The sequence below is a fragment of the Ictidomys tridecemlineatus genome, chromosome 12 (genome assembly GCF_052094955.1).
Source record: "Ictidomys tridecemlineatus isolate mIctTri1 chromosome 12, mIctTri1.hap1, whole genome shotgun sequence".
Lineage (NCBI taxonomy): Eukaryota > Metazoa > Chordata > Mammalia > Rodentia > Sciuridae > Ictidomys > Ictidomys tridecemlineatus.
In genome coordinates, this window is record NC_135488.1 from 113,478,910 (window position 1) to 113,498,341 (window position 19,432).

General features: G+C 53.2%; 2 long non-coding RNA genes across 2 annotated transcripts in view; both read left to right on the forward strand.

Moving 5' to 3' along the window:
* Positions 1-19,432, forward strand: part of LOC120884989 (uncharacterized) — a 51,727-nt gene that overhangs the window by 14,797 nt on the left and 17,498 nt on the right. The window lies entirely within an intron of this gene.
* LOC144369624 (uncharacterized) lies at positions 2,400-11,537 on the forward strand. Its single transcript, XR_013429415.1, has 3 exons — positions 2,400-2,894; positions 9,585-10,298; positions 10,377-11,537. It is a non-coding gene; the product is annotated as an uncharacterized LOC144369624 (long non-coding RNA).

Here is a 19,432-nt window from a genome sequence, read left to right on the forward strand (position 1 = left end):
GTGTAGGCTGCCCTGGGAAGGGACAGTATTATGGGTCAAATTATATCCCCCCAAGAAGACGTATTCACGTCCTGACCCAGAACCTGTGAATGTGGAGGGGCTCTGCAGAGGTCAGCACTGGAGCTATCTCGCACAGCTGGTGACGGTTTTCAAGAGCAGTGACTTGCCGTGAGTTTGGGATGGCAGATGGGGTCGTCCCATGTGCACTCTCTGAACCGGGCACCTCAAGCTCAATCGTTTTATTCTTGGTTTCTTTAAATGAGGTAGATTAGACCCAGGAATCAGACTGTTATGCTGGAAGGGCCGAGGTCTTCAGTAAATTGAGAGCCTGGCCATTGATGACCATGGGGTCATCATAGGACCCCATGGGGGCATCGGCTGGAACTCCAAGTTCTAAGTCAAGCAATGGGTGACAGGTGCAGTGAGTGAGGTGGCCCCTGCCCCAGCTGCCCTCCCCAGGCTCTGGACACGCCTGGTCCCTCCTGGAGTTGGGGCAGCGGAGTCTCCTCCTGGGAACACCTAACAGGCTGCCTGCTCCTGCCCTCCCCAGGGCTGCCTGGCCTCAGGTGGCTGTGCTCAGGAGGCCCCGAGGCTGCTCAGTGCGGCTGCGCTCACCTCTGGCAGGGCTGGTCTCCAGGGCCCGTGACTGACTGCTCACCAGTCTCCTCCCTGTGCCTCTGGGCCGTGGCAGGACTCTTCTTGCACACAGTGGGGAGGCAGAGGCCTCTGTCCTCACCAATGGCAGTCCCCTCCGCACAGCTCAGCACAGGGCCAACAGCCTGGGGGACAGCAGGCCACTCGGGTCCCCATGAGGGTGCAGGACAGGTGTGCGGTGGCCCTCCTTTGCCCAGGTTCCTTCAGCGTCTGTCTCACAGACGTGTCCCAGGACTCTGCCTCGCAGCCTTGCTTCTAGGGGGGAGCAGAGCTGAGAGCCTTAGAGAGAATCTTCTCCAGCCTTCCTTCGAGCCTCAGCAGACTCCCCTCTGGAGTGGGGTTCTTCATCTCCGTGGAGCCTCTGTGAGTGGCTTGAGGCCACCGGCTTCCACGTGGCGCCCGATGGCAAGTGGGAGGAGGCCTCCGTCCCTCCTGAGGTTGCTTCAGTGCCATGCTCCACACGGCTGGCATCAAGACCTCCTCTCCCTGCCCCCTCCTCTCCCTGCCCCCTCCTCTCCCTGCCCCCTCCTCTCCCTGCCCCCTCCTCTCCCTGCCCCCCCTCTCCCTGCCCCCCCCTCTCCCTGCCCCCCCCTCTCCCTGCCCCCTCCTCTCCCTGCCCCCTCCTCTCCCTGCCCCCTCCTCTCCCTGCCCCCCTCCTCTCCCTGCCCCCCTCCTCTCCCTGCCCCCTCCTCTCCCTGCCCCCCCCTCTCCCTGCCCCCCCCCTCCCTGCCCCCTCCTCTCCCTGCCCCCTCCTCTCCCTGCCCCCTCCTCTCCCTGCCCCCTCCTCTCCCTGCCCCCTCCTCTCCCTGCCCGCCTCCTCTCCCTGCCCCCCTCCTCTCCCTGCCCCCCTCCTCTCCCTGCCCCCTCCTCTCCCTGCCCCCTCCTCTCCCTGCCCCCTCCTCTCCCTGCCCCCTCCTCTCCCTGCCCCCCTCCTCTCCCTGCCCCCTCCTCTCCCTGCCCCCCTCCTCTCCCTGCCCCCCTCCTCTCCCTGCCCCCCTCCTCTCCCTGCCCCCCTCCTCTCCCTGCCCCCTCCTCTCCCTGCCCCCTCCTCTCCCTGCCCCCTCCTCTCCCTGCCCCCTCCTCTCCCTGCCCCCTCCTCTCCCTGCCCCCCTCCTCTCCCTGCCCCCTCCCTCTCCCTGCCCCCTCCCTCTCCCTGCCCCCTCCTCTCCCTGCCCCCTCCTCTCCCTGCCCCCCTCCTCTCCCTGCCCCCTCCTCTCCCTGCCCCCTCCTCTCCCTGCCCCCTCCTCTCCCTGCCCCCTCCTCTCCCTGCCCCCCTCCTCTCCCTGCCCTCTCTGGGTGGAGTGGATGGCCTCCAGGTGTGAGGCTGGCCTCCCCTGGGTGGGCCAGGCTGCCAGGGGCCAAGGTCCATCTCATCCTGCACCGGTGGCCTGGGATTGTGGCAGAATTTGTGTCTGCAGTCGGTGGAGCTCAGCCACCCCTCCCTGGGGCCCTGCAGGTGCCCTGGGTCTGACTGGACGTCCATTGGTCTTGGGTTTGGGGTCACTGCACCTTCACTGAAGTGGCTTATTCTAACTCCCCACGCCAGGCTTTCAATTGACCCCGACTGTCGCTAAACCCAGGGGTCCCCTCTGTGTCCTGTGAGGCCAAGCAGGGGTCACAGAGCCCCCACTTTTCTGACTATTTTGGCCCAGGAGGGGGTGGGGTGGGGTCCCAGGATTGTGGGATAGGGTTCCCTGGGTTGGGGTGGACAGCAGAGCAGGTGGCCTTCTCTGGGAGTCCCCAGTAGGATCAGGGTGGGGATCTGCTCTCGACTTTCCCCAGCTCCTCCCTTTAGCCTCCTGGTTTGGAGGCCCTGGCCTAGCGGGTAGGTGGGAGGCCCTGGCCCTGCCTGTGCCGTCTGCCTCTGTCCCCTCCTCCCTTGCCGCCCACCTAACTGAAGGCTCTCAGTGACCCCCGTTCTGAGATTCTCTCTCCTCCACATCTTCTGCTTCCGGAAGTGGGTGTCCCTAGGCCCGGCCGAGGCTCCCGGGCAGCGTGGATGACTTCGGGAGCTGCTCCTGGGCCCTCCCCACCCCCTGGGCCCTGCTGCCTGCTCCACTGTCCGTGGTCAGCGAGGAAGCCCGGAATGATGTAAGGTGTTGGGGTCACGAGGTGTCCCAGAGGCTGTGTGCACAGGTCTTTTCAGACTGGCCCTGACCGAAGGCTGACTCCAACCCTCTAGAAAAACGCCCTCTCCCAGCGCAGCCCTGGGAGGAGCCTCCTGCCAAGCCCTGAACAGCGTGAGTTTCCTGGGGCTGACCGGAGGTGAAGCTGGCCACCCTCAGTGTGAACCAGTCTGGGGGTGGGTCCAGCAGTGTCCTCCTGACAGGCAGGAGGTCGCTGTGCCTGTATGTGCTGGTCGGGGACAGAGAGGCGTTCGGGAGAGCCCCGGGGGTGAGAGAGGTCACCCAGAGGAGGGGATGGGCGGGCAGGGCCAGGCTTCTCATGTTTCCAGAATGATGTGGCCAGGGAGTCAGTCCTTGCGCTGCAAGGGAGCTTTGGCCAGAGCCGTAGGTGAAGAGCAGAGGAGCAGTGTGGGCGGAGGTCACAGACGCTCTGAGGAAGGGGTCCTCTGGGCCCTCTGGAGCCCTCTGGGGTCCCCTGGCTTCTGGCTTTTGTAGCATGGATGTTCGTCCCTGGGAAGGCGCGGCACATTTTTTGAGCGGTGCTGGATGTTGCTGGAGCCAAGCAGGGTCCTCCTGTGTTTCAGACGAGAACCTTCTGGAATCTTCCTTGAAGTCCTTCTATGAAAAGGCACGGCCCCGAGCAGGTGGAGGGAAGGACTTGGGACAGATTGCAGAGCTGGCTTCATGGGGCACTTGGCCAGCAGGTCCAGTGCTTGTCACCATTGCTGACCAAGCACTGGCCAGGGGACGATGGCGTTTGTGGGAGAGCAGCAGAGTTCGGTGAGGCAGGGACTGTGGGCCTCTGAAAGGATGGACCAGGCCTGCGGTTGGCCTCTCCTGGCTCGTGCGACCTGGTCACCCACTGGCTGGATACAGAGTGGGAGGGAGCCCGATGAACCTGTCTCCCGAGCTCTGAGACCTGCGACACCTGTCACCCCGACGGCCACCTGCCACCAACATTGTCCCAGCCCACTTGGCAGGGAGCTGGTGACTGCTTATGACCCTGCAGCTGGACCTCCGACTCGGGGTGCAGGGTTTGAGGCCAGGCCCCCCGACAGGGGGGTGACCTGTGAGGCAGGAGAGAGACGTGCTGTGAGCCGGGAAAGCCCCAGAGCGCCGAGCGCCTCTCATTAGTCACCCTGTTTCCCCACACGCTCTGTTTATTTGACAAATATTTATTGAGCACCTGCTGTTTGCTGAGCTGGAAGGATAGATAAAGTTCCTCAAGGATTTCTCATGCGCGTCTCAGTCACATGAGAAATGGCTTCTCTGGGGTCCCCGGCTGGAGCCCTGGGTGGCGAGCGTGGCCATTCTCCTCGGGGAGGGGGAGGCGAGGACCCGTGCGGGGGCTCCGGCTCCCACCCTTCCCACATGCGCTCTTTTCCCGTGGGATCTGGCCTCGTGGGCTGCAGTCCCTGGGTGCTGGCTTCGGGCCTGGCCACGTACATTAAATGTAACATGATGACATAATTATGGAAATGGAGAATACCCGAGTTTACTTAACCTACTGCTCTCCTCAGACAAGCCCGGAACGCACTGTAACAATTTGTCACCCGTTTTTCTGAGGTAGGACGGGCTGACTCTTAATTACAAGCCCAGGCGAGAGAGATGAGCAAATAAATAGGCATGTTAGTCTGAATGCTATAATTAGAACTAGCATTTGGCTAAAGAAAAGTAGAGACGTGTTAATTCCAGGCCTCTGCTTGCATGTTAAGTCGCTGCTAGGGAACAATCTGTGTTAACACGTTAAGCCCTGATGAGGCAGGGATGTCTGGAGACATTTTTGTGAGCAGAGCTGAGATGCACTTTCTATTCCACTAGATATTTCAATTCAGTGTTTACTTCCTGGAGCTTGAGTTAACATGATAATTAGTGTTTTTGACGTATCTGACAGCTACTCAGAAGGATGATTTTGCATGAAGTTTCCAACGGTATCTGTGTACCAGGTTGGCACCATGCGCTGGAACTGGTGGGGTGGCCGGTGGTGGGTGGACATGGAGTCTACTCATGCCTTTGACAAATAATGGGACAGACATGTCTGTTATTTCTGATGAAGCCAACAAGTGCATCTTCCGCAACATCTTCACCAATACCCTCCAACCCTATTTTTGACCCATTCAGTTAACATTTCTGAGTGTAATTTCTTCATACACCACCTCCTCGGTCGAGTGCTGGGTAAAACTGACCAGAACAATCCAGAAACAGAGACCTACTCTCTCTCGCAGTGTCCCAGGCCAGCTGGCTGGTGGGTTCGCGAACTCTTGCTGACTGAGGGAAATTACCAGTGAAAGTGGGGAGAACCCAGAGACCCCGATGCCTGAGCCCAGGGGCAGAGGGGCCGCCCTTCACACCCATCATGGACCCAGCAGAGGGAGGGAGCAGGGTGATCCCAGGCGGCCAGGCGTGTCCCTGGAAGCTGCCTCCCGGAGAAGAAGGCACCTGCCCTTGCCCTGTGTCCCCGCCGGCCCCCAGTCTTGCTCCATGGTAATGGTGACAGCTATGAGCACACACGGGGTCCTGTGCTGAACTTGCACACATCTGTATTTCAGATGGACAACAGGCAATTGTTTTAGGCACTTCTGCCCCGAAAGCTGCGTGGATGGTGTCTATCGTCCATCTGATGGTCACACCTGACTGGAGGCCCTGTAACCCCACGCCCAGGTTTAGGTGCTATGGTTCGGATGTGAGGTGTCCCCTAAAGCCCCTGTGTGAGACCAGGCAGGGGGGTTCGGAGGTGAAACGATTGGCTAGGAGAGCCTTAACGCAGTCGCTGAATGAACCCCGATGGGGATGAACTGGGTGCTAACCGCAGGCAGGTGGGCGTGGCTGCAGGCCGAGGGTCGGGGGAGCCTGGGTTTCCATTTGGTGAGCTGAGCTCTCCCGGTTCCCCAGCAGCCTGCTCCCGGCTGCTCCCCTCGGCCACACTCTTCCGCCCTGATGTCCCGCTTCACCTTGAGCCGCGAGGAATGGAGCTGGCTGACTATGGACTGACACCCCTGAAGCCGTGAGCCCCCAAATAAACTTCTCCTCCTCTAATTGTTCTTGTCAGGCGTTTTGGCCGCAGCAGTGGGAACGCTGACTGAGCCAGTGGCCTGGGTTTTTCCAGTGGGTTCCGGTGAGGTGGGGTTGTGGCCTGAGGGCCACACGGGGAGCACAGTGAGGAAGGTGACGTTCCCTGGACGGTGGGCAAAATAGGGCAGAGAAGTCGAGAAACTCGAGCAGACGGTGCAGCCAGTGTTGGGGCCTGCTGGTCTGGCTCCGGGAGCATCTGGGCCACCGTCAGAATGCGTCACCCCCCTACCCAAGGGCCACCCCTTACTCGCATGCTCTACCCGAATGATCCTTCTAAAGCGAGGGTTGGATCACACTCCCCTGCTCAAACCCTGCAGTGGTCCATTTCCTGAGTGATATGAGACCCTGCAAGGCTCCCCCCAACCCAGGCCTGGCCTCCCCTCTGGTGCTCTGTCCTTCCCACCTCCCCCTTGTCCTCGTCTCAGGAAAACTGCTCTTCTTGCTGATTGCTGAGTACCCCAGGCAACTCCTGTCCCAGGGCCTTTGTACATGCTGTTCCCTCTGTTTGGGCACTCTTTCTCACACGTCCCCATGAGTCCCTCACTTCAGGTCTCTGTCACAGTGTCACTTCATCTGAGTCTTCCCCACGGCACAGCTGAGACAGCACCTTCCTTCCCCTCTCCCCGTCACTTGCAATCCTTGGCAGTTTTTACCTTCACCTGCCGACATACTGTGGGTACCGTGTACTTAGGTGTTCATCTGTTGTCATTGATCCCAAGTGTCTATCCGTGAGACGCTAAAGCCCGTGAAAGAAACCGTTTGTGCACGTACCCCCTGGAGCTGTGCCCACCACACCATGGGCACTTGATGAACAAAAATTTGCTGAAGGCTGGTCCCAGGCTCAAGTTAGGCTCCCAGGGTTCAGAGTTGATGAGACACTGTCCCCTGTCCCTGAGGGCTCCACCCAGCATGGGAGAGACGCGTGAGAAGAGCGTTACACACGTGTGTGGGGAAAAGACAAAATCTTTTGTGTCTCAGGGGACAGTGTTCGGCTCTGTCCAGGTCCGGCTCCGTAGCAGCGCAGTCAGTGTTGGTCTTTTGAGTGGACGGACACTTCCATGGTGTGGCGGGACTCTAGTTTGCTTGGCTATTCACAAGTAGTGAAAATTTGGGGGTTCTGCTTTTGGGGTGTGGAGAACAGAGCTGATGTGATCACCCAGGGGGGCTCTCAGCGGCAGGAGTCAGTGTGAAAACTCGACAGCGCCGAATGTTGCCCAAGGCAGATAGAGGAAAGTGCAACGGAAGGCTGTTTGTGTGCACCGGGTGTGCAGGTAGAGAAAATGGCTGCTGTCACAGCCCTGCCCATCAAGGGAATTGTTGAGTCAGGTGGCAGAGCAATTAATCCAAAACCCACTTGTACTTTTCTTATCCACAAAACGCAATGTCTTGGGACTCGTAGGAACGGCATGAGTGAGGTACACTGTCATTTCATTCTGAGTGCTAATATTTACTTCTGCAGAACTCGGATCTGTCCTTTAAAAGGTGACAGTGTGGCAGGAAGTCCAGGGAGGACAGCGGGAATATTAAAGTGGTAGCAGCTTGTGGAAGGCCCCAGCTTCTCAGTTCTACTCACCTGTGGTTGAAGGTACAGGTGCCTGCTGTCTGACCCTGGCCAATGACTTGCCAATCTTTCTGATCCTGTTTCCTCATCAAAACAAAATTTTGATGTTTGTGTGCACCGGGTGTGCATCAGTTAAAATAAAAGTGAATTTAAAATGTGTGCTGCTGATTGCTGCTGTGGGGATTCGAAGAGATGAGGGAGGGATGTGAATCAATGAGTACCATGGCAGGGACTTAGTAGGTGCTCCCTAAACCTTAATTCCCCACCTTGCTGAGCAGGATCACAGCAACTGCAGTTCTCTAGCAAGGACTTTAAAAGGCAGGTGGAGGGCTGGGGCTGGGGCTCAGTGGTAGAGCATTGCCTAGCACAGGTGAGGCACGGGGTTCGATCCTCAGCATCACATTAAAAAAATAAAGGTATTGTGTCCATCTACAACTAATATATATATATATATATATATATATATATATATATAGAGAGAGAGAGAGAGAGAGAGAGAGAGAGAGCAGTTGACGACTAACGGCCACAAGCCCTGTACATAAGGCTTTATGATGTAAGGTGACGGCATCAATGAGGATGATTTCTTGAATTTGTCCAGCTCCTTTGAATGGTTGGTGGGGAGTAAGCAGCCGGGTCTGGGGTGTGCCTAAGCAGCCGGAACCTGGGGGTGCAGGGCAGGAAGGAAGCCAAGCTGCAGCGCACAGCGAGGGATGCTCCCAAGGCCTTTGTTCCCCTCCCTCCCTCCCCTGAGCCCCAACGGACCCTGCTGTGCTCTGTCTTGGGCCTTTGGTTCTGTCTCCAGAGCTGCTGTTCCCTGGGGTCTGACCCCGAGTCCACTCTGCTGGAACACCGCTAGCCTGGGGCTCCTGTGTGGGTCGAGGCTTGTTTTGAAACCAACCCCGAGTCCTCCTGTGCGTTCTCGGTCACAGACTGGGGCTGTCAGAGCTGCCGATGCCCTGGGCTCCTGGGACCCTGGGGTGCTGTGTTCGGCTGAGCTCCCACTCGCCAGCTACCTCTGTCAGCAGCCGCGCAGTTTTGGCCCCGTGTGCTTTTAGCACAAGAGGTGTCTGTGTCACTGGGTGTGGAGGCTGTGTCACTGGGTGTGGTGGCTGTGTCACTGGGTGTGGTGGCTGTGTCACTGGCTGCGGTGGCTGGTGTGTGCCACCTCTGTGGAAATTAAGGTGGACAGGGCTTCCGGGAAAGCCTCAGGCAAAGAGGTTTCCCTCCGCCCCTTCTTCTGAGCCCAACACACACTAGAGGCTGGGGTTGCAGCAGCCAGGGGCCCTGGGCCAACGGGGGGCAGGCGGCTGAGGTGCGGAGGACTGGGCTGCGTTTCCAGGGCCAAGGAGGCACAGGCGTCCCCACTCGGGGTGGGGTGCTTGTTAACGGTGCTGTCTGTGTGTCTTTCCCACCAAGATTAAGACTCGATGTCCTGCAGGTGGCCTTCCTGGGCCTCACTGAGCCAGTCACTCGAAGGTCAGCCTTTGCAGCAGCGGGTTTAGGGATGGGCCCCCATCCAGTTCTTCTCCCAAAAGGTGCGAGTGACAGATGCCACTCATCAAGAGAAGTAGGGAGCCACGCCCACGTGGTGGGCAAGCAGGGCAGGGGATGGCAAGCCCGGGCTCCAGGAGTGCGGAGGAGCGGACCCTGAGCCGCCTCCCTTGGGCTCCCTGCTACCCTGGGTAATACATCCTGCTGCTGCAGCCCGCGGAGCCACAGTTTCCAATGACTTTTAGTCAAAACTTCCTGACGTATGTCTCAGGGCTTGTCATAGGAACGTAAAATGAATGTATGTCAAAGATCTCACTGAGTAAGGAGGGCGTCAGTAAAATGTTCCAAGGAAAACTCAAAGAGCCAATCACACAGGCAAAGGGGTGCAGGAAAAGAATTCACAGGCGGGCGGCTAGCTCAGGGGTGCAGCGCCTGCCTAGCCTGTGTGAGGTCCCGGGCTGCAGCAGATCCCAGCTGCCTTTTCCTGGGGGAGGGAGGAAGGAAACCAATTGTCCTTCAACCTCACAGAGTTAATTTGCATGTCTGTGGACAAGACTCACTTCCTTTGGTAGTGTTATCTACAATTTCCAGAACCGTGAAGTAGCTCCAAAAAAAATGAAAGATGTAAAACCCATGGAATAAATATATATATATATCTACATATATCTATCTATCTGCAGGATTAGACAATGCCTGGTTCTCCAATCCCTGGAGACACCCAGTCATCATCTGGGCCATTTCCAAGTTTGCCACGCACCAGTCGCACCCGTCACGTCTAGAAGGACCACGGCCCTTGCTCCCTCCCCTCCTCGGCCTAGTCTGAATGTCCTCTCCAGCCGGGTCGAGGGGCGCTTCCTGTTCAGCGAGGGGAGAGAAGCCCCAGTTGCTTCGAGTTCTGGCTTGGGTTTTGGTGATGGATGGATCATCTCTCTCTCTCGTATTTTCAAGTGGTTACCAGGCTGTGATTTCCAGCCTCTTGCTTGACAGGACGCTGCGTCTGGATTTATTTTTGCAAGAATTTCCAACCTTCTGTCCACACTGTCTGTAATAAAAGTTACGAAAGACATATGTCTTTAAAATGGCTTCCCCTTGGTTTTGGCAAACGTAGCCTCTCTCTGGACCTCTCTAGAGGTCATTAGCAACCCCTTCCTGGAGCCCCAGGTGCGGGGGGCGCAGTCACAGCGTAGAGGACTGAGTGACCTTGTAAGTTCCCGGATCTTGCAGGTTCCTGGGGGCCTCTGACTCCATCGCAGGCTGCTTCTCCTCCCCTGCCGGTAGCTCTTCCTCCTCCCCGTCTACAATCAGCGGACAGTTCCCCTCACAAGCCCAGTGCCAGATCTCCCGCCTCCTGCAGGTCACAGAGATTCTCTGAGCCCGACACAGTCTTGCTCCAGGTAAGCCTGTCACACGCCTGCATAGGGGGACACAGGGACCTGATCCTGCTTTCAGTTTTTGGACTGGCTATTTTCCAGGACAGAGAAAAGGTGGCCCCGAGTGTGTAAGAAAGGCCGGAGAGTTTGGTGTCCAGATCCACCAAGGGTTGGGACCTGTGTTCTGCAGAAGGCGGAGGAGCGACGGCGCTGGGAACCGGGGTCCTGGTGGGGGTGAGAGGACCTTGGGGGGAGGTCAGGGTGGCCCCTGAGCTGTTTGTCCTGCTTTGTCAGCCCCCTGCTGTGCTGCTGGGGACAGCACACACGCACGTGTTTCCTGTTTTTAATATCGATTGCCTAATGAGATGACAAATCGCACCGGGCACAGCGTCTCTTCAATGAGGAAGCAAAGCAATTACGAGTTAGATGACATTGCTTCAGTTCCCCAAGCTGTGCGGGATTCGTGTAAATTGAATGACAGTAAAGACCCCCACGCTGGCTTTGCATACGGCCTGTCACATCCTGTGGGGAGGGAACGCCACGGTCACCAGGACCTTCTCAGCTTCAAATGTCAAAAATGACAAAGGGACCCTGCTTCCCTCCTTCATAACGGTCATCTGTCACCAGCTGGTGGCGGAGGAGCAGGCTGGGGCTGCTCGTTTGCCTCATCTGCTGGAGAAGACACCATCAGGGTAAGCCGAGCCTCCGAGGGGGCTGGGACAGCTGGAAGCCAGGCTTGGTGAACGGCAAATCCCAGGGGATGGGCTTCTCTGGGTCTCCTGGAAACCCGGGCGCTCTCCTCGCCCACGGCTCTGCCCACGGCCCCTCTCCTCAGGGCGGATGAAGACCGGGGGACGATCCTGGCAGCTGGGCTGTGAGTGTCAGGCTGGGGCAGGGCATGATGTAAAAACATGATATTTGTCCTTTTAGCCACTCACAAGTGTATGGTTGGCTGGCACTAGGACATGCACAATGTGTGGAGCCCCTACACCATTTATACCCCAGCATGACCTACCCCCACATTTCCAGCATCTACATTCTACTCTCCATCTGTGAATCTGCCTATGCCGAGCTGAGTCTCGCCTCCCTTAGGGTGGAACCCCATGCCCACCATGTGGGGGTGAGTGCATGGAGAGGCCCCTCCTGTGAGTGGAGTGGTGGGCATCTGTTCTACTGTGTATGGCTTATTTCACTGGGTGTGATGTTCCTAAGCTCTGTGGAGTTGTCACATATGTCAAAATTCCATTCCTTTTCATGGCTGTGTGATATTCCTTTGTGTGCACTCACTGCCAGGTTGAGTTTGGAGGGACCTTGGTACCTGCTGCTTGGCTGCAGCCTCAGACCAGGGTTGAGGCCATTGTGGGTGGTGCAGAGGCCAGGGATTCCTGATGCCCTTTACCCCAAGGACGTGGCTGCCTCCCCAGTGTCTGTCCTCTCTGACCCTGTGTTCACAAATTGCCGGGCGCTGGGAGGGATCACAGGGCCTGGATGACAGGGAAGAGACCAGGAGCCAGTTATTCCCTGGCTTTTGGAAAATGCTGATAAGATGCTCGCAGGCCCTGAGTACAAATCTGTTTGCACTTAGACAGCTGGCCCCAGAGTGACCCTGGTGTCTGTTGCCATGGGGACAGTGGATGGCACTGCTCTGCTGATCAGAACCCTGCGAGGCCCTGCAGGGCGGCCGGGGGAGACCCGGCATTGCTGGTGCAGGGGCTGCTGCAGGCCCTGGCCGGGCGTGGGGGGCGTGGGGTTCCACCCTGGCGAGGTGGGGCTCGGCTCAGCACCAGCTGCTGGGATCTGGTCGCCAGGCACTGACCAAGGACCTCCGCCGGGACCCTGGACTTCACAGACGAGGAAACCGAGGCCCAGCAGACCAATGGCTGAGCCGGGCCCCTCTGCAGGCGGCTCCTGCTCGCGCTCCTCCCAGGGTCAACTTCTCAGCTGCCAGCGGCAGGTGCGTCTGGGGGAGGCCCTGAGTTGGGGACGCAGAGGCTCCAGACGCACTCTTGACGCTCAGGGTCACCAGCACTTGGCGGGAAGGACCTGGGTCCTGCTGAAAGGTCCTCGCTGCGGGAGGGCGGCGGCTGGTGGCATTGCCAATCCAGCGCTGGTGCTCCATTCTTTGAAAGGAGGAAAAGGGCCACGTCCAGCACCTCCGGCTTTTTCAGTGCTGTCTGGTGGACAGCCTCCCCGGGTGAGGCCCGCAGGGCTGCCTCTTCCCCGGAAGGTCTGCGGCTCCCTGGCCGCGTTTCAGCCTGGCAGAGAAGGGGGCGAGGCCTCTGGAGCCCTTGTCACGGGGCTTGTTTACTTGGCCACCCTTCCGCATGTCCAGCCTCTGCTGTCCTGCTGGAGCCACAGGCTGTCACCCAGGACAGCCCTTGCAGGAGGGTTGCCCGCCTTCCCCTCCCTGGAGCTGTGGATGCTGAGGCTCAGAGGAGCCCACTGACTGGGGAAGTCTGGGCAGAGCGGCCTGAAGGGCTCCTGCTGCCACTGGGTGAACTTCGGTCCCCTCCCTACCTGCTTCTCACCCCCCTCCCCTTGCCCCTCTTGCTCTCCTCTCCTCCTCCCTCTTCACTCCAGCTGTGTCCTCCTGTGGGTTGTGCCCCGACTCCCTCCAGCCTGAGGCTCTCCAGTTCCCCTGGGCCCCGCTGCAGGACATCCTCACTGTGTGTGGCCTTTCCCCCGTCTCCTCCCTCTGCCTCTTTTCCCACGCTCTCACCCCTGTTTCCTAGGATCCTCTCTCAAATAAACCACTGTCACCCCAGTGCCCGTCTGGGGGTCCACGTGGTGTCAGAATCCCAAAGTGGCCCCCAGACTCCTCCCTGAAATCACAGCCTGGCAACTCCCTGACCTCAGCCTCTGAGACTGAGCAGAAGCCACCCTGTCGTGCCTGGGCTGTGACCAACAGACACTGTGGGCGAGAGCGCTTCAAGACACCACCTTTGTGACACTTCGCTATGCAGAAACCTAAAGCAGGTACATGGTGATTTTGTGAACCCAAACTGAGATGCCTTCAGCTGTTGGCCTCACCAGTCCTGGCTCAGAGGACGCAGGAGAAAGGGAAACGTGGTGGGAGAAGACGTCCGTCCATCTTTTCCAGCACATAACATATCCAGTAGACAAAGAGCTAAGTAGGGATGAAAGACTAAATTACATAGTTAACAGAGTTTTAGACTTCAATTGCGAATCAAGAGGAACTAAGCATTTCTCTCCCACTGATTTCAACCAGGACCTCTGGGCAAAACGTACTGACAAGGTAAAACTGCAGGCAGATCGGGAAAGGGAAGCAAAACTTGAAGAATGATGTGTCCCGGTATCTCCATTTCTAGGATGCAGCTAAAGAACATTTTACAGCGTTATATTCCCATGTTAGAAAAGAAAATAAACAACCCAAGCTTACGCCCTAAAGAATAAGAAGACGAAGAGCAGATTAATCCAAGCAGAAAGATAGAACAAATAAAAATATCAGCATAAATCAATGAAAATGAAAATAGAAAATAGTAGAGAAAGTCAGTGAAGGCTGAAGACAGTGTTTGGGAAAGATCAATAAGACTGTTAACCTTTCAGCCAAGCTGTCTCCAAGGAAAAAGGAGACAGAGAACTATAGTCCAGTGTGGTGACTGCAGGTAATAGCAGCGTGGTTCCATTCTTGAAAATTGCTAAAACGTGTTTTATATGTTCTTACCACAACACAGAAGACCCGTAGGTAATGTATATGTTAATTAGCTTGGTTTGGTCATTCCATAAAGTCTGCAGATACCCAAACATCAGGCATATGCCAAAAACCCAATTATTGTCAATTAGAGTATTTTTAAATAAACCAATTTCTAAAATTAAAATGAAAGTAAAGACCCTATAGATATTCAACTGATAAGGGAATAGTATGAAAAACTCATGCTTATGAATTTTACAACTTACATAAAATTGGTCAGCTCTTTGAAAGACAAGATAATTTAATCAAGAAGAAATACATAACCTATATCTAGTTGGGTGCACCAGTGCATACCTCTCATCCCAGCTACTTGGGAGGCTGAGGCAGGAGGATCTCAGGGCCAACCTCAGACCTGGACAACTTAACAAGATTGTGTCTCAAAAATACAAACTTTAAAAAGGGTTGGGGCTATAGCTCAGTGATAAAGCACTCCTGGATTCAATCTCTAGTGCCAGAATAGACAAACAAAATTCCTATATTTACTAAAGAAGCTGAATTAATGACTAAAACTTTCTGGAACAAGAAAAGCCCAGAATCAGATAGTTTCATTGGCAAATTCTACCAAACATTTTAAGTAGAATAATATCAATTCTATACAATCTCTTGTAGAAAATTGAAGAGACATTTTTCAGCTCTATTTGTGAGGCTGGCATTACTCTGTTATCCAAACCAGACAAAGACATTAGAAGAACAGAAAACTACAGACCAACATCCCCCATTAACCTAGGCAAAGTGCTTGATGAAATATTAGCAAATCGAATGCAGCAATTCATAAAGAGAATATCGCCTCAAGATGGTGTGGGTCTTGTCCTAGCAATTCAAGGGTGGTCTCGACACGTGAATCACTTACTGTCATTTACCATACTAATAGACTACAGATGATAAATTATATGATGATCTCACAAGATGCAGGAAAAGCACCTGATAAAATCAAGCCCCATTTGTCATAAATACTCTCAGCCAAGTAAAGAAGAAAGCTTTCCTAACATCATGCTGCTCAATGGTGAATTAGCTGAATGCTCTCTCCTGTGGTCGGGAGCAAGGCAAGGATGTACTCTCACCACTCCCACTCCACATTTTCTGGAAATTCCAGCCCATATAATAAGGCAAGGGAGAGAAACAGAAACCATCCAGACTGAAAAGCAATAAAGCCTTTTTTATTCAGAGATGACATGACTGTCTGTATAGACAATACCATGGAATCTATGCAAAATGTCCTAGAACTAATAAGTTTGTCAACATCACAGGATAAAGGATCATTTTGTAAAAATCACTCTTCACACATATTGGCAATAAACAATAAAAGTTGGAAACTTTTGGAAAATGACATTTATAGGAGTTCAAAAAATGAGACACTAAGGTAGAAATCTAAGAACATAGGTTCAGAATTTGTTGAAAATCATTAGAGCTGATGAAAGAAATCAAAGATGACTCAACTAAGTGGACAGATGTTATGTGTTCATGGATTAGAAGATTCACTATTGACAATATATTGACCATCTTCTCCCCACATTGATTTATACGTTCAGGAAATCACAATCAAAATTTCAGTAGGACTTCAAAAATATCAACATTATATATTTGAAAAAGAAAAGAGTTGGGTAATTCACATGATCTTTTTTCAAGATTTACCTCAAAGCTCTTATAAAGAGACAGTATGGTATTGGTGAGACAATATCTCAGAGGAAAGAAACCATCCAGAGTAGAGCCTCACAAATGTGGAACATTCATTTTTGACCAAACACCAAGTACAAATCCTTTCTCATCTTCTTGTGTATATATTCTGTAGCTATTTTTTGGAGGTGACGTGGGATCATATTTAACTTCGTGAACACTAACATTCTATGTTGAATTTATACCCCTTTAGCCCTTACACATCCAAACCTTGCTCTTTACCTCTGAGTTCCCACTTCATTCAGTCACTCACCTCATAACACTTCATCCTTGTGTCCTGTGTGGGAAGTGGTCAGTGTCATTCCTTGGAACATGCCCTCCTCCCCGTTCTCTCGTGGTCACCTGGGAAGTCCACAACACGTGTGTTGGCTTGCCGGTCCTGCAGGTCTCCTTTGCTGTGACTACTTCTCTGTAGTTGTCTTCCTTCCCTGAGATTCAATAGTGCCCATTGTTCTGTCTTCACCAATTCCTTCTCCTACCTGCTCAAATCTGCCTTCGAATCCCTCCAGTGAAATTTTCATTTCAGTCATTGTACTTTCCACCTCCAGACTTTCATTTTGTTTTCTCTTCAGGTTTTTCATCTATTTTCCATTTGGTTCACCCATCATTTCCTTGACTTTCCCCACGTCTTCTTTTAGTTCCTTGAGTATCTTTGTGACAGTTGTTTTGACATCATTATCTACTTGTCCTGCCATCAGGACTTTTCCAGAGAGTTTCTGTTTGTTATTTCCTTTTCCTTTGAATGAGCCATGATTTTATTTCTTTGTATGCCTTGTAAATTTTTGCTGAAAATTGGACATTTGAATCTAACAATGCAGTAACTCTGGAAATTAGTTTCCCTTTTCCCTGGGCCCACTGTTGTTGGACTGCTGGCTGCCCCTGTGCCCAGGATCAGCCTGTGATGTAAAGCAGGTCTTCTTGGGTCTTGGAGCCTGTGCTTTACCTGGGAGTGTGTGTGATCTCTTTCTAATCTTCCCTCCGTGAGGTTCTTTATAATGACCTAGTGTTTAGCATCTGGATCCAAAAAGGGAGAAAGGGGAAAATAAAGAGGGGGGTGGGGAAGCAGCTCCAGCCCTGTGAGTCCCCTGGAAGTCTCCTTGGCTGGAGGAGGAGGGGCTTGCACCAATGGCGGGAGGCACAACAATACAGACACGTCCTACCACCCCCCCCCCCAGAACCTCTGTGATCACAGTGTTCAGAAGACACGGTCCTTTGAGCTCAACTGCTCCTGGGGTTCGTGCTCAGCTACCTGGGAGTGGGGACAGGGACGGGTAGCTGCTATTGTGCTAAGAGCTAAATTTGATCAACATTAACTGCACTTAGTGTGCAAGCCTTCCCCGGAAGTTTCCAACCTTCAGTAGACTCCGGAGCTCAGTTATATCAGACAGATTCTGCCGCAGTAATTGTTGCGTGGGTGGGAGACAGATTCTCAGAGCTGCCTACTCAGCCATCTTCCCAGTTGTTTCGTCTTTAGTGTGATTATAATTTGCTGATTTAACCCGTATGATGAGTTCCAACCCTTTGAAACCATCGATCTTATTGACACTCCAGGTATCCCATTTGGGGCCAATGGGAGCCTCTTGTGTAAGTTCAAGGATCTCATGTCTGTATTTCCTTGTTCCACTCCAAAAACCCCAGTTTCACTGCCTTCAACGTAATTACCTACTTTCTTTATCCCACAAAACATACACCATAGTTTCATAATAATGGTACTAAACTACGACCAGCAATATGAATAGCAAAAAATAGTTTCAGACCTTTATCCCCAAGGGGGGAGGGTTCTTTTGTTCAGAGGTTACATCCTCCTGGGGATCAAATCAGAGCACTGTTCTTTGAAGTCACTTGGATTAGTGGCTGTCCACGGGGGAGTCCACACCCCAGTGACGAGAGAGACTCATGTGTTTCATTTTGCTTTTGACTTCAAGGGTCGGTTTTTAAAGTTTAATGTTGCTTTAAAATGAATAAAATATTAATGTCAACTCTACAAAGCAGATTCAAGGATGCCTAGCTTCTCAACTTGGTCTTCTCCACCCTATTCCTTCCCTCTTCCTTTAAGTAACCATTTAAAATACTTTATTATCTATTCTTTAGTTTAAAAATGCAGACGCACACACATCTCCTTCCTTCCTTAGATAATAGCAGCACACTGTGGTTTTCTTCACCTTGCCTGATCTCAATAGTATGCTCCCCCACCCGCTGGTAAGCAGTGCTCCTTTGGTTTTAGCTTTAGTTCAACAGACAGTTCCATCTTAATGTCTGAGTTGTTTCTAGTCTTCTGCTCTGCGAAGATAGGTCTGCACATTTGTCTTATCTTTTGGGGACAGACTCCTAGAAATGGGATTGTAGGATCAAAGCATTTATAATTTTCTTATATATTACCAAAAACCTATAACGGCAGTCAACCATTTGGCATACCCATCAGCAAAAGTATAAAAAAGCATCCCCCTCGGCCCCTGTCCTTGCCAACAGAGTTGTCAAGTCTTTGCTTGCCAGCGCCGTAGGTGAGAAACAGAATCTCGGAGGAAGTTAAACTTGCATTTCTCTTATGAGCAAGGTTGAGCATCTTTGCATATTATTAAAAGTCATTTTAACTTATTTTTCTGAGACATGATCATTCACATTTGTAGAGTATAGGCTTTGTTTAGTGTTTTTTTTTTTTTTTGTCTAACTTTTTAGAAGCTCTCTATATGTTTTGCCTGTGAGATGTTTTCCCAGATTGGTCATTTGCTCTTCTCATGGCTTCTGCCTTTTTAATTCTTTGTGTGTAAAAGTGTTTATGCATTTTTTAATATAATTGAATTTGTCCTTCTTTTTCTTTGGAGTTCGAGTCATGGTGAAGCAAGTTATTTGTATTCTCAGATTTTGAGGTTTACCCATGTTTTCTTCTAGTACTTAGGAGGATTTTTGTGTTTTGTGTGTATCTTCTCCATTCAGTGTCTACCTGGAGTATGGTATGAGAAATGGACCAATTTTACCTGCATTTTTAGAAGGTTCTGCAGCTGTACTGAAGCCGCCTGTTTTGAAAGCCCATCTGCCCCTATTGCCTCACGGTGCTGCCTTGACCTTGACCTTGGTGGGGTGCGGAGGTCCCTAGTTCTGGCCGGTTTGCTGGGTTTGTCTGCTCCTTCTCTACCACATCACACGGCCCTTCCTGTCTTCCTTCTTCTGCTTCAGAATTCCTCCGGCGACTGCTTGTTTCTTGCTTCCTGTGGTTTCACCGCCAACTTGCTCAGCTCCGTGGGAATCGTCTGGATGATGTTTTTTTGGGGCTTGCACTGAATCTACCATTCATTCAAGGAGAAGTAACATCTTGATGACGTTTCCTGTCGAGGAACACAGGGAGTCTTAGTAATGGTCCAAATCTCTGTTCTTCTCCCAGGAGGGCTTTCTCCTTTGTTCCTTCCCTGGACCCTGGGGAGACTAGGGATGTGCTGCTCAGATTTCCCTTCCAGGACGGCCTCTGCCGGGCTGGGAGAGGGGTTAGCGGGTGGCCTCCGCCTACAGTCTCTTCAGGGTCCCCCTCAGCTCCGGGGCCAAGGTTCTGCTGTTCTCGGGGAGGTCCTGGCTCCAGACTGAGCAAGGCCAGCATGAAGGCCTGGCCATTTCTGCCCCACCCAGAATGAGCTGTGGGTCTGGGAGACCCCACGATGTTTCTCAGGTGTGAGCTGAAATTGAATAGTGGCGATCCTTTCCTTTACCCCCCCAACACATTTGGGTGTCCAGGACATCAGGATGGAAACAAAAGAGGCTCAAGAAAAAAAAAAGTTAACTT